The 15,740-nt window shown below is 47.7% G+C and overlaps 1 protein-coding gene across 1 annotated transcript in view; it reads right to left on the reverse strand.

Moving 5' to 3' along the window:
- CCNI (cyclin I) overlaps positions 1–15,740 on the reverse strand; it is a 59,732-nt gene that overhangs the window by 43,270 nt on the left and 722 nt on the right. The window lies entirely within an intron of this gene.

Here is a 15,740-nt window from a genome sequence, read left to right on the forward strand (position 1 = left end):
ATTAGACATCCGTAAGAACTACTTCACAGTCAGGGCGACTAGGATCTAGAACCAACTTCTAAGGGAAGTGGTGCTGGCTCCTACCCTGGGGGTCTTTAAGAGGAGGCTTGAGGCCTACCTAGCTGGGATCATTTGAGCCCAGTTTTTTCTCCTGCCCTGGCAGGGGGACGGACTTGAAGATCTAAGGTCCCTTCCGACCCTACTTCTATGATATTGGTGTCAGAAGTGGATTGGCCAAGTTTGCCAATGACACCAAACTCTGGGGTAAAGCGTCCACACCTGAGGACAGGAGGGTGATCCAGGCAGATCTTGACAGGCTCATGGAATGGGCGGACAAGAACCTGATGGTGTTCAACACTGAAAAATGCAAGGTTCTCCATTTTGGGAGAAAAACCTACACCATGCTTATAGGCTCGGTAGTGCTACGCTGGTTAGCACTACAGATGAAAGGGACTTAGGGGTCACGGTTGACCACACGATGAACATGAGCCTTCAGTTTGATGCTGTGGCTAGTAAAGCAAGCAAAATGCTGGCTTGCATCCGTAGATGCTTCTCGAGCAAATCCCAGGACGTCATTCTCCCATTGTACTCGACCTTGGTAAGGCCACAGCTGGAGTACTGCGTCCAGTTTGGGGCTCCACAATTCAAAAAGGATGTAGAGAAGCTTGAGAGGGTGCAGAGGAGAGCCACGCACATGATCAGAGGTCATGAAAACAGACCATATGACGAGAGGCTGACAGCCATGGGATTCTTCAGCCTGGAAAAGCACAGGCTCAGGGGTGATCTGGTGGCCACCTGTAAGTTTATTAGGGGTGCTCACCAGGATCTGGGGGAACATCTGTTCACCAGAGTGCCCCAAGGGATGACAATATCGGTCACAAACTCCGCCACAACTGATTCAGGCTGGACATAAAAAAGAACTTCTTCACTGTCTGAGCCCCCAAGGTTTGGAATAGACTGCCACTGGAGGCAGTTCAAGTACCCACTTTGAACGCCTTCAAGACACATTTGGATGCTCATCTTGCTGGGATCCTATGATTCCTGCTCACTTCCTGCCCCTGGGGCTGGGGGCTGGACTCGATGATCCTCCGGGGTCCCTTCCAGCCCAAATGGCTATAAAATATATGAAATTACAAATGCTTGGGAAGCAAGCTTCTGTAACATCAAACTGAGGCCTTTTCGTGACATGTTTATTAGGGCCCAATCCTTTAATTCTTAGGCACTCAACTATCAAATTGACTTTAGTGTATTCCATGACCCCAGTCTAGAACAGGTACATTTTATTATTAGCATTTATGGGTGTGTGTAGAAGAAATGGGGGCCCTAAGTTGAAGTGGTGGGTTTTTAAATCCACCGCTTCAATTTAGGGATGAGTATACCAACCCCCATGTCATGCATACCCCCACCACACTTACCTGCCTCTGGTGGGTGGAGCGGTCCCTGGGCTCTGGGGTGGGCTACTGCTTCCCTCCACAGCACTGGCATCCCTCCCAAGCGGCATCTGCCCGCAGGCACCTGGCTCAGGTGGTCCTGGGGGGCACCACAGCCGCGGAGGGAAGCACTGGGCACTCGCACAGCTCAGGCAGGCAGGCAGACAGACTCCAGGGGGCGGAATAGTAAATAAAAAAGCAGGCTCGCTGCTTTTCTTGGGCAGAGCCTGCCTTCCCAGGCTTCTGCCAGGCTGTCTGCAGGGCTTCCTGGAGAGCCGCGAGCTGCATGGAGCCCGGTGCTTCGCTCCATGGCTGTAGGGGCAGCAAATCAAAACTCCTAGGAGGAGTTTTAGTTTCCTGCTCCCCAAGTCATTTAAGGCATGTTACGTTGCTGATTTTCCTACAGCGGCTGGAATTAATGCGCAATATGCCGCCAAACTGTGCAAACGCTGACACCGTTAAAGCGGTGCGAAAGCATTTAGCCCACTTTAAAGGGTTGTACACACATGTCCCTTGTTTTGTCTACACGTGACATTTTATATGCAACAACTAAAGGGTGGAGCCTTCTCTTAGAGGTGCTATACAAACACATGACAAAGAGACATCATTTAACCTGAAGAACTTACCAAATAAGCAAGAGACTGTTTAAAGAGAAGAGGAAGTCAAATAAAAAAATTTAGGTGGCTGAAATATGCAAAGAATTTCTTACCTGGTGCCATTCAAAATGGAAGATAAATATTAGGAGGCCACTGAATACTAGGCTAAATTCCATACAGACTTAGAGCAATGCCACTCGTGATTTTTAATTTCAAGACCAAACTGATATTCTGTAGATACTAAAAGCACAGAGTCCCTAACTTAAATGTCAGCAGAACATAGCATTAGGTAATAGCTCTTTGCTGCCCCAATTACAAACAGGCCACGTGGAAATGCAGCATGCAGTCTGATTCACGTCTCGTTTGCATCAGTAAAACTTACTAAATTTACTCAAGTTACTTCTGATTTACACTGAGGTATATGTGAAGACAAGCAAACCCATGAAATATAAAGGTGAATAATATTTTTTTTTTAAATTGCAATCACTAGTTATTAAAATGGTAACTTTTGATGGGTGGGTTTTGTTATACCTTCATAAACAAAAGTGCCATTCGTTGCTTTTCAAATAACATAATCATCCAATACATTCATAACCAGAAACATGAACCAGATTCAGCAACAGCTCAAATTTTATAGTATTAGTCAGTCATGAATCTAACTGAACAGCAATAACAACTGAACAGCAGCAAGGGGTAACAACTATTGCTTAATGTGCACGCATAAACATCCACAAGTGTAACTATAATGATTTGGATCCTGTTGACAAGTGCAAACAGGCTATTAACTGAAAGCATAAACACATACTGATTTCAACATTTTGCTCTGAAACTCAGAAAAGTTTCAGAGAAAATTATTGATGATTATGGCTAATATCAGGGTGGAGGAGGTAATTATAAGGAAATGAGAAATAATCTGTTGTTGAAACAATAGATCAATTATGTTCCACAACAGCACTCCTAAGTTGTGCAAGGAGTAGGTCCCCATCATCATTAACCACAGATAACCCACTATTACACTGAGTAATTATCTGCAAAGATTGGTATATGTTCTCTGTATCTACAAGATGCCAATTAAAGAATATGCAAGTAATCTACTTCCAGTCCTGCACTAAAAAGGGAGGGTGGAGACTAAATTGTGGCTCTTCACCATCTGCCAAACTGGTGCAAATAAACAGTGTTAATTTGGTCCCTCTATGCTCATTGTCTTGCAGTATCTGCACTATTTATTCATGTCAAGAATTTAACTGGGGAGCTCTCAAAGGGCATTCAGGGTATTCAAAAAAATGTGCAACCTGTTTCCTTAACCTTTACCACTTCATAGCTCAGAATATGCACTGCAATATGTGATCTCTAAAGATTCTGAACAAGTCAACATTTGCATCTTCTTGCTTTCCGCTTGCTTTACAAAGGTTCAGTCTGCAGAAGCCATGTGCTTTTTATCTGTTCAGTTAATTTTCAGGTCTGTGTTCTAGCCTCTGGTGTGTACACATTTTGTTTCACCCAAAAGCCCAATCACAGCTAGTGATGATCTTGTCAGAAGAATTTAGTTTTTCAAGAAACTAATCTTTTTCCAGCTGGACAGCAGCAACTACTGAGAGCAATCTGAGCTGCAGTTATAACACAAAGGCAAAGCCCCCAGGTTCTTGGAGGCAAGGTCTCTCTACTGGTAGAATACTATCGCTAGGCCAGCTGAAAATTTGGCCCTTGGTGTATATATATGGCAAAAATACCACCACAAAGACTTCAAGCCTCTGGCAAAAGGTTTAATTCAGCACCTCCCTTATTTAGGTGAAAAAGAGAAGCAGCTGGTCTCTGGGGGGAGGAGGCAAACTGAGTATGTACAATAGCATGTTTCTCCCAAGTGAGCTTTCAGACCAGCTTACTGCATATTTTCACCAACTGCTGCTATCTACTATGATTAATAAAACAGTGCAACAATGTTTGTAGTTCACAAGCTCAACAAGAGAAAATTTGTACCCACCTACCTACAGCAGGGATTGGAGAAGCCAGAGATTCCCCTCACATCTTAGCATACCCCCAAACTTACGCTTTTGGTCTTTAAAAGACAGAGAGAGAGAGAGACAGATCTTTTTACCTGGAATCAGGAAGAAAAATACCACTTATTTTCAGAGAAAAGGAACACTTTAGAGTTCAAGAACTGTGTTCTGTGTAGCCTGCCTAGATTTTCTATCCCCTCTCTCCTCCATTCAGTTGGGTGTGTCTACTCCAGAGAAGTAGGGTGCCCCAGCTGGGCTCTTCCTGAGCATGACTTGCTTACCCACTCCAAACCAGGAATATGCTGGTGAGGCAGGCTGGGGGCAAGGTCTTGAGAGCGGCTTCACCAGCGAGTTTCCATTTGCACAAAACTGGTGGGAGGGGCATGCTCCAGGACACCCACAAGAGTGCAGACACCCTCTAAGGTCCTTGGGGCTGCTGCATGTCTGACCCTGCTGAAAATCCTGAGAGGCTAAGATATGCTCCAAACCCACTGAAAGGTAACAGGACTCTGGACCCTCATGTTGCCAAGAAGCACAAAAAAAACTGTTAAGTCCCATAACCCCGTTTCATTCAATTGGCTGCAGTTATATTTGGAAATCCTACAGCACCAATAACTGCCATTAGAGCCATGTTTTGAGCCCGGCAACAAACAGGAGTTACGGGGTCCAACAATTATCACATAAATCACTCCATAAAGTTTTTCCCCAAGAGGCCTATTATTGTCCTTAGTCCAGGCTGTAGCACAGCATTATTAATCTATCTATAGCAGGTTTCATGCATGTGATGCCAAGCTACAGCACACAAATGCTCAGCAAAGGCTTTTATACTTCATCATTATATAATAGCTCTTTAGCAGGAAAAAAAAGAGATTGAGAGAGAGAGAAAGACAGACAAACAGCTTTTATGAGCAAGGATGATCTGAACCCAGGTATAAAAGATTTTTTCCAGTGAAATATACCTTTTGCATAGTTCCACCCACAAGAGCAATTTAACATCACAATTTAACACCATAATATTTTACAAGTATGGCACAAAATGGCATTTTTTTTCCTGGGTTTTCAAAGTACAAAAAAAAAAAAAAGCCCCCAAATCTATATTTGTAAACTTCAGGCTTCCCAAAAACGTCCTTTCCTGTAGAATTTTTAAGCAATTGACTGAGCACGTGGTAAAGTGAAAAAACGTTAAGAAATTGTAACTCCACATCAAAAACCCTGTCAAATGGAATAATGCATCTATTGTGCCCACATGCCCCCTTCCCAATCTCCAAGCTATCCCTGCGTAAGGAAGCAGCGTTAGCTCTCTGTCACTTTAAGGGCCAGGTGGCTGATTGCTGGGGCCATGTTCAGCTTGGGCCAGAAAGGCAGCAGTCTGGGTGGAGCAGCCAAGGAGGCAACATCAGGTTTAGCTGCTCCTGGAACACCTTGGAGGTAAGGGTAGGAGCTATGGGGGATGGTTTGGAGGCTCCTGGTCCCAGGCATGACTTAGAACTGCACCCTGCCAGGGAACAGTGGCCTGGTGGGGCTCCTGGTGGTGTGGGACCCCCCCCAGAAAATACCAGGTCAGTTACTTCTCTGCTGAAAGGCGGGAAGGAGTGCCTTAAAACCTCAGCCCCACTATACAGTGGAGAATATACAGACTATGGGGCCAGGCACACTGAGAGAAAGGCACCTGAGCCCCACGGGGTGTAAGACCCCAAGCCCACAAAGGGGCATAGAGTTACCCCCAGTGAGGGAGAACCAAGGGCTGAGAGCCCAGTACGTGGGGCCAGGGGCCCCAGTGTGTGTTTGTGTATTTTTATGTGGAGTTGCCCCAAGAGAGACCAGGGCCAGCTTGGCCTGGATCAGGAACTTGGCTGGCCACTGCTCAGGCGAGGGCCATGGGAGACACCCAAGAGACCATGTGTCTGCCACCCAGGCATGATCCAGATAAAGCTCCAAGGCCTATGGGAACGGCTCAAGAGGGAGTAGGATGGGACAAGTTTTTGATGTGAGAAAGAGACCCTGTGAGAGAGGGTGGAGTGCAAGAGGCCCTAGTGAGAGGAAGCGGTGTGAATGCGTGTGTGAAAGAGGCCTGACAGTCAGGGCTAAGCTTGGTCCGGCTTTAGCCCGAGTGTATAGCAAGAACTTATGATGCCATCTGTGAGGCATGGGCCACCATGTAGGGAAGGTTCGGAGTGGTGGAAAGTGCTGCCTGGCATCGGGGCCCGTAATGGGTAGTCTCCCACATTTTCCACCAGTTTGGGGAACAGCAAAGTCATGGTAGGCGAGACTGGGCGGACTGCCCCATAGAGACAAGTGGGCAGGCGACTCGAGACTTGACCCTTGGCTTGCCTGCTGTTACACTTTGCACTGGATTAAAAGCATCTTATGAACATAGCAAAATCCTCAAGATCTACGGAAACTGAAACCACATTCAGATCATACGCCAGGCTTGCAAAATACACTCTCAGGCTGCTTACAGACATTAAAAAAAGCAAAAATATCCCACACTTTACCAGAAGAAGCAGCATGTTAGTTCAGTCCAGCTCCACAGCATCTGTATAGACCAGGCACTTCAAACAGGGCTTTTTGGCACTTTCATCCAATAGGTGATTCAATCAGCTATTAGATAAAAACACCCAAAAAGCCCCACTAAAGCACCTGATTTATACAGGATGTCAGGTGAGTCGGGTCCAACTAAGAGGCTGCCTCTTCTGGGCATGTGCTGGGCTCAGCATGGGAGTGTGCCAGCTTTAAAGTGATGTTTTTTGAGGTTGTTTTAATGTCTGTAAGCAGCCTCGATGACAGCAGCAGCAAAAGGGCTTGTCCTCCATTGCCAAGCCTTTGAGATGTGGGGGCAGGGAGAGTAGAAAGAATGCCCTTAACTTATCCTCACAAGTTTATGATCCCTTCCCTACCAGGCCTCTTGTCGAACCAAGCACACCAGTCCTAAAGCTTGCAAATCTCTGGTCAGTTCTAGCGCCACCAGTGAAAGAAGCAGCACTGTAATCCAAGGTCCTGAGCATGGGGCTAAGAGTTTGGACTCCCGAGTGCTAATCCCAATCTTGCCAGTAACTTGCTCCTCAACCTTGTGAAAAACCTACTTCTTTCCATAGGAGCGCAATGTCAGAGTAGCCAATGTCTTTCTACAGCTCAAGCTCTACTCTGCACTCATACCAAAGGCTGCCCCCGGCTATAAATGGATACCAGGTCATTTGGCCTGAGGGAATCAAAGGTAGCTGGATGTGATGGTGGCTACAGAAATAAAAGGTGTAATTTAAAGTACCCCACTTCCTTCATTTTGACATTTCTTTCCATACTGTATATCTGGTAGCAGTTTTGAAACACAAGCACCACTAGCAAAATATACTTCAGTTCTTGAAAACTCCAGAATAGTAGCAGCTTTCACACTTAATACTGTTTACATGTCTTGGGTTTGCTTTGTTTTAAAAAAATATATGTACATACATATGTATTTGAAGTACCCTTTACACATGCAACTTGGATATTTAAGCAGCTGAGAGAGCAGGGGACAATTTGAACTCAGTGCAAGAATTTAAATATAAAAGAAAAAAAAAAATCAGAGATACCATAAAATAAAAGCAAATATAGGCCTGATTCTCATCTCACTCATGCTAAATCAGGGGTGGGCAAAATACGGCTTGCGGGCCACACCCAGCCCGCGACGCCATTCTATCCGGCCTGCGAAGCTCCTAAAAAATCTAGAAAATTAATATTTATCTGCCCTTGGTTCCTGTAAAAAATGCCAGGAACCAAGGCCCGTAGGACCCAAGGGAAGCCTGGTGGGCTCCCACAACAGCAGGGCCCACCTGGCCCCATCCAGCAGGAAACTCAGGTAAAGGGGAAGGGCAAGGGGGGACCCTGGGCAGGGAAGGAACCCGGGGGAAAAGTGGCCTGGGAAAAAAGCGGCCCCATGCTGCAGTCACCCGCAGCCCACCTAGGGCTGCCTGTGCCTGCTCCGGACAGTCCCGCACAGGGTGCAAGCAGCTGCAGCAGGGAGCACTGGCCATGGGGCCGGTGAGGGGCTGCTTTTCTCCCCACAGCACTCAGCTTTTCCCCGGGCTCCTTCCTTGTGCAGAGGAAAGTGCCCCCTCTCCCACCCCATGACCGCTCCACTTGCTGCACCGTGCAGTGTTTGCCACCACTGCCTGTGGGCTGCCCAGCGCATGAGCTCTAGGCAGGCAGCAGCAGACACAGCCTGCTGCGGCAAGTGGGAGGGCCACAGCTGCTGCCACTGCGCACCATCCCAACAGGCTAGCCCAGAGACAACACGGGGCCCAGGCTGGCAGCGGGGCAAGTTACAAGCTGGTGCTGAGCGCGGGGAAAAGCAGCCCCTCACTTGCCCCATGGCCAGCACCCCGTGCTGTAGCTGCTTGCAGCCCGTGTGGGGCTGCCTGTGCCTGCTCCAGACAGCCCTGCGTGGGCTGTGAGCACCTGCGGCAGGGAGCACTGGCCATGGGATGAGCAAGGGGCTGATTTTCCCTGCGCTCAGCACCAGCTTCTTCCCTGCTAGCGAGCAGGGGGTCAGGGCTTCATACTGCCCCCCACCTGTGCTGTGGGGCTGGGGGCACTGGGAGTGAGTGGGCGGGGAGCCAGTGGGAGCACAGGGCCCGCAGCGGTGTCCCAGGGCCAGTGCCAGCAGGGCCCAGAGCATGGTGGTGGGAGTGCAGGGTCCCAGCAGGCAGGGGCTCTATGGAGCTGGGCCAGCTCCCTCCTCTCCCCACTGATGCAGCCCAGCCCAGCTCCACAGACCCCTGCCAGCCTATATCCGGCTTTGGGCCTCACTGGTGCTGGCCTTAGGACATTGGTTCCAAGATGATGACCAGGGGGCGGGGCAACTGTCAAAGGTGGGGGCTACCCATGCGGCCCTCAACAGCCTGCCCAAACTGGGTAAGCGGCCCTCCGCCTGAAATAATTGCCTACCCCTGTGCTAAATGAACAGGAGCATAAGTGAGACCTGAAACAGGTCACTTCTGTTTAATAAAATATTTAAACTAAAATCATGCACTAAAGTAGAAACTGCTAAAGGTATGTCCTTTTAGTATTCTACTTTGGTATCAGAACAAGATTATGAGTAAATTCACGTGGACAGGAAACGGGAAGAATTTCTCCATGGAAAGAACGCTCACACAGGACATTTGGAGACCACGAGATCCACTGAGCTAGCTTTTCTCATCACTGTCACCAGCAAAAGGTGCTGCAGGAACCAGGTGAGCAAGGAACACTAAAAGAGCAAACTTTTGGGGCAGGATAGAGATGAGAGAACACAATTAATTACACAAGAGATCTGCAGAAGAATGAAGGACAACTAGACACTCTACTCCAAGTAACAGCTTTGCATGCTTACCCCAAGACAATATGAGGAAAAAAGTATGTTTAGTAACACTAGCACTCCCTGGTCATGCACTGCTCAGAAATGTACTTAAATGTCAGACAGATTAAGGTGGTAATTTATAAAGTGTCTTAGTAAACAAAACAAAAATTCCTTTTAGAATGCAAATGCAAATTGCAAGATGCTGCCTGTGTAAGGCACCAAACTGAGAGCCCTGGAAAATGAAGACTGTTCTTTGCCCAAAGAAAAGGCAGAGCATATGTAATAATTTTGCAGTTTTTCTTATACTAGCTAAACCCAGCTCCCAAGAAAAGAAAAGCCAGATCTCAAAGGTTCATTCACCCAATCCTGAGCTCTGGGCAGACTTTCAAAATATATGAATTTATTACATTGTGTAACTTTTCCAACTAAAACAGCCTTCCAGATCACCCCTCTATAACCAAGATTGCCCCATAGCTCTCATTTACCAGAAGCTGAAATAGAGAGGCAAGCAATGTGCCCTGGAGATTGGTGAGTTTGGATACCATAGGACTAATACACAAAAAACAATATCAAAATCATAGACCCCTCCCTACCTTCAGGGAAAACTGGCTTTCAGCCCCAGGCACAAAGACTCAGCTGGTGACCTCTGCCTCTTACAATATTGTGGCTGCAATCTCTGAAGTGACCTAGATACAACATGCTGTTGTAATCTATAAAGAGCATAGGGCATATACCAGTCTTGACCTCTTCAAAATCTGCAAAGGGTATAACAAATGCACAACCCTCTCCCACCATATGTGGTTCCACTTAGGCATCTACCCTATACCAATCACCATACCACCCGAGCACCTGCTATCAAGTGGAAGGAAACGTGTCTGCTGTCAATTGAATCCAGTGCACTCACCTTGGTTGCCTGACAACCATTAGTCAGAAATATGGTTCAGTGTCTCCCAACCTGGCCTGGATTCAGCATAGTGTTGTAAGAATTGGTGTAAGATATTGAGTCTTTCACCTATTGAAAGGATGGTGCACTCCACCCCTCTCTACTCCACCAGAAAAGCACTTTTAAACAAACAGAGAGGCTGGATGGCAATTTAAATAATTTAATATCTATACTTCAGTACTGCCCAGGATCCTCAGTCAAAGACCAGGCCCCCACTGTACAACATGTGTACAAACCCAGAATCAAAAGATACCTACAACTCCCAAAGAGCTTATTAATAAAATATATCTCCTGCTGCCAGGAAGATCACCTGGGGATTCATGCCAAAGAGACAAGGTGTCACTGCAACACTGATCATTCATGGTACTCACTACATAGCACAGAATGGAAACTTTATTGTTTTAATTTTTAATACCCACCACTAGCTCCATGGACAGACACAATAGCAGAGCAGTCCAGGCATCTTGCTGCAGCTCCAGAGGTGTGAAGTCTGGCCTAGCTCTAGACTGGGATGGCCAACCTACTGCTTTTACGGCACAGGCACAGAGCAGACAGCAGAGCAGCAGGTTGAGCTGGGAACAGGAGGCAGGGAGCAGAAAGCAGAGCAGCAGACTGGGTAGGGAAGGGGATTGGAGGGGCACTCAAAGAGGTCACAGGCTTAAATCGGTAGCAGGCATGCTAAAAAGGTTGGCTCCCATTGCTCTAGACTCAGGTCAAAGACCACTTCAGTTAACCCAGCTGTAAACAGTCATTCATACTGAGAGAGTCCAAGGCACACAGATGTGATACTACCACATTACTACCTTGCAAGCTATGGGGTAGAAAAACTGGAGAACCATAGCCATGCTAGCCCAACAACAAGCACCAGGGACAGGAACCACTGATTAGAGAACCCGCATGTCTGACAGCCATCACGGTCACTTTCCACCCTAAACCACACTGCCTGACTCAGGGGTGGGCAAGATCTGGCCCACCAAAGGATTCTATCCAGCCCACAGCTACTCCTCTGGAGGAGAACTGGATCTGGCCCACAATTTCCTTGACTTTAGGAGCCTCTAACCCTTCTCCCTTCCCCATGTTGTAACCACTGGCAGCAGCAGCAACAGCAGCAGACACCCAGCTGCCCTGCCCCATCCTGCAACCCCCAGTGTAGGCTCCAAGGCAGGGGATGTTGAGCTCCTGGCCAGGCTTCTGCCCAGCAAGGCTGTCTGCGTGCAGCTCTGACTCTGCGGCCATTTGCAGACCAGACAGCCCAGCCCCTGGCAAGCTGAAGCTCAAGTAAGGTTTTCTTCACTGGTGGTGAAGGAGGTGCAGGGGAAAAAGGACTAGAAGCCACAGATTATCCAGGTTCTGCCGGGCCAGTTTGACAGGGGTATGGACGCTACTAATGTGATGCCACGCTGTGTTCCCACACACTGCGCCATGTGGGTGCAGCTGAAGCAGCTGGCACGGCTCCTGCCTGACCCCTAGTCTCTGGCATGCAGCTGAGTCAGGCAGGAGCCACACCAGCTGCACCCATATGGCCAGAAGCAGCATGCAAAAATATAGCGCAGTGCCAGCCCAGCCTGTGGCTCTGGACCCTCTTCTCCCTGCACCCCCTCGCTGCCCCAATTTCCTGGCACACATCCCAGTTGGGCAGGAGCTGCTCCAGCTGTACCCACATGGCCTGAGGTGATACATGAGAACACAGGATGGCAGCAGCCCAGCCCAACCACATGCCAGATTCAGGGTTGGGGAAGGGGTGCAGGGAAAAGGGGGGGGAAAAAGTTAGGTTCCCTTAACCCAGGGGTAAGCAATTTTTTGGGCCAAAGGGCCACTTAGGGAGTTATGGTGAGAGCTGCTGCAGGGGGAAGGGAAGAGGATGCTGATCTGGCCTGCAACAGCTCACCAAAACTCCCTAAGTGGCCCTCCAACCCAAAGAACTGCCCACCCCTGGCCTAACTCCATCTTGACAAGGGAATTTCCAGTTGTTCTGTGGCTTTACCCAACAGGTTCACTATCTCCAGCATCTCCAACTCTAGCAAATATTGGAAAAGATCCCAGGCCTATCTAGCCCCAAGAACACTGCAGCAGCATCTCCTCAGTCTTTCAGACCTCATTCGTTCAGTGTCAGACATTTTTGCAAAGAACATTTAAAAAGAAAAAGGAACAATGGAACTTAGGGCAACTTACATGCAAATGTCTTAGAAAGTGTTTACAAAATACAAGGAGCATTCAGAATACACAAGTGCCAGAGGAGAAGACCAAATTCCAAATTGAGTGCAGGACAATTAAAAGCATGTACCTCATAAATGTTTAACTCCTGTTGGGAAAAGTCCACAGATTAGCTGCTTCTGTTTTACACTAGAAGTATACCAGTATATCAGTCCGGTATCAGGTCGGCACCAATATAATGAAAATTGTATCAGAAATCAGCCTGATGTGGCTGATAATTTGGCCAAAAAACAGCCTGTGCTGTACAGCTGCAGCGCATCACACAGGCAGTGAGGAGCACTGGCCGGCAGCTCTCACCTGCAGCTGGTAAGTCTGATGTGGTGAAAGGGAAGGGGGGAGGGGCACAGAGGGGCAGATAAAGGCCCCTCCTCATGGCGAGGAGGATGTGGGGCAGGGGCTGGAGCAGGTGGTGCCCAGTCCAGGCAGGAGCTGCCCCCTCCCCACCTCCCTGGGGAGGGGCACAGAGGGGCAGATAAAGGCCCCTCCTCATGGCGAGGAGGATGTGGGGCAGGGGCTGGAGCAGGTGGTGCCCAGTCCAGGCAGGGGGGGTGCAGGGAGGTGGGGAGGGGGCAGCTCCTGCCTCTGCACGCCACTCATCCAGCAGCTTGTCCACTTGCCCGGCAGCTCCTGCCCCTGCTCCCGCTGCTCGTCCAGGAGGTTTGGGGGCAGGGGGGCATGAGCATCTGGATCTGCACACACCAGGCGGCAGCAGTGCTGGAAGGGGGGCTATGATGAGGAGGCTATGGCAATTTTGGGGGTGGCTGCAGTTCCCCCTGTAGGCCTCTACCAGCACCGCTGCTGCCACCTACCCAGCGCCACCCTGGCCCTAGGCACAGCCCGCAGCTGCAGCTTGCCTCACCCATGCCCTGCGCAGATTGGGGGAGCATGTGCCCCCCCTGCCCCCTCAGGGTGTGCGCAGCAGTAGGGGACATGCTGCCCCTTGCCCCACCCCTAGAGGAGCTGCAGCTCCTTCCCACCTCTGCTCCGGCCCCTGCCCCACCCCCACTCCTCCTTCACCGCAGGGGCCTTGATCTGCACCCCCCCATGCCCTTTCCCTCCCTTCCACCACAACAGACTTACCAGCTGGATGCAGCTGTATCAGAAATTGGATTGCTATCAGACAATATGCCTCCTTAAAAATCAGCTATTGGTATCAACCCCAAAAATCTCCATCAGTGCACCACTATTTTAAACCACGGTTTATGCAGACACGCTGGAGCTCAGAGCAGGATACAGGACTGTATACTACTTCATAAACCATCCAAATGATTTAAGGCAGATCTACTTGCCAGTGGGGATCCAAAGTAAATCCCTCAAGACAGTGGCAATAGTATGTTATTCCTTTCTCAGAGCTAGCCTTCTACTCAGCTGCACACTGAAGAAGCTGGTGCCCCTGGGAATATTCCAGCACTTGGAAAAATTATAAACAACTAATGTAAAGAGTGTAAAAAGGCTAAACTTCAGACACATCAATGAAAACATGAAATAGCCTGAGAAGGGAAAACTTCAAAACCTAGGTAACACAAGAGATTTTGTACCTTTGAAATATGTTATGGGTTAAAATAAACTGAAAGCATAGAAAATGCCTATAAAAGGGGTTGTCCCATGCAGCAGGCTGTCATACTGAGCCATGGAAAAGGCCCTTTTTGGTCCATAAAACAGAATACCAATTACAATGGCTGAAAAGCAGCTCTTTAAATCAGAACTCGTGGCAGCGGTGGGATCTTTTATTAGAACAACTGGATATTTGCAAAAAAAGGCTTTATTTGCAAGCTTTCAGGCACAGGCACCCTTCTTCAGGCATAGGAGAGAACAAAGATTGTAAAAATTCATATTTCACATTTTCAATCAGGCTTGCAAAATTCTGCCCACCAACATTAATTATGCTAAAAAACAATGAAAGGAAGTTTACCAGCATTACGGAAAAAATGAGGGGACAGAGGTTTTTTAAATCCAGCTTGGCCAATATTACTGCGAATGTTTCCAAGGATGCTTTGTATCAGTAGCACGAAATAACCTAAGGTAACCTTATCTGTTTGGATTATCCCTGAAGGGATAGTTTTGCATAAAACAACATTCAGTCTTCTTTCAAAGAAACCTCCATGGGGGTTCATCCTACCTCTGCAAATGAGTTAGCAAAACAAGAAAAGAGCAAAAACCCAACAATCCATATCCACTGCCAAGGCCTCTCTCTCATAGGGGCTCAGCAGGGAGATCAGAGAAGTCTGAAGTATAACATTAAGAGCACAGCTACATATTTTTAAAGCACTCTTGACAGCAGAGTAATTGATAACCTCAGCAGCATATGAACAACTGGACATAAACAAAGGCTAAACTAACAAGAGAAACTGGATCCACCATACCGGCAATAACATTACAAAATGTGAAAAGAATATTCAAATATAGAGGAATGCCACCTGGACAACAATACTTCAAACCTACACGATGCAGTGCCTTTAATCCAGCAGCCCTATAAACACACTTGGAACCCCTCTGATTTCCATAGACCACCTTGCAGCTGCAGAAGTGCTGCCATGCAGTGCTCTTTTCAGGGACCATAGTAATAAAAGATCCAACGCTGCTTGACACTGAGTGTCCACAGATTCTCCAAAGCACTGAGGCTCCTGATCAGTCTAGTGTACCCCAGGGGCACATCAGTACCAGCAGGACTGGGCTAAGGTGTCTTTTAGAAATTCTACTCACAATGAGAGAGCCTGAAAGAGCTGCTAACAAACTAAAAACGCACCCCATTTACCCCCCCCGTCCTACTTGATATGCAATCAAATCCAAGAAGTGTGCATGATTACTACAAAGCACATCTACATATGTGCAATATGCCAATACAGTCCAAATACATAGATATGTACCACCCATACCCACAGTGCTGTTTTCTATCTGCAAACAATGCAGAAGTGTACATGGAGTCTTTCAGGATGATTGCTATATATATATATACACACACACACACACACACATACATATACACACACATACTGTATATACATATGTACATAGAGTATGTGCATATTTGTATCTCTGTATACACACACATGCATATACAAGCTCAAATATATTTAAACACACAAGCTCAGTCATGTTTACACACACATGCTTAAAGTGTGTATATGTACACACACATACATACACACATATGCATGTTTTGTTTTGTATTTTGAGCATATATGTTTGGTACATATATGTATTGAGCATGTGTGCACATATATTTCAGCATGTGCATGTGTGTAG

Source organism: Crocodylus porosus, unplaced genomic scaffold (assembly GCF_001723895.1).
Source record: "Crocodylus porosus isolate Cpor-Errol unplaced genomic scaffold, CroPor_comp1, whole genome shotgun sequence".
NCBI classification, from domain to species: domain Eukaryota; kingdom Metazoa; phylum Chordata; order Crocodylia; family Crocodylidae; genus Crocodylus; species Crocodylus porosus.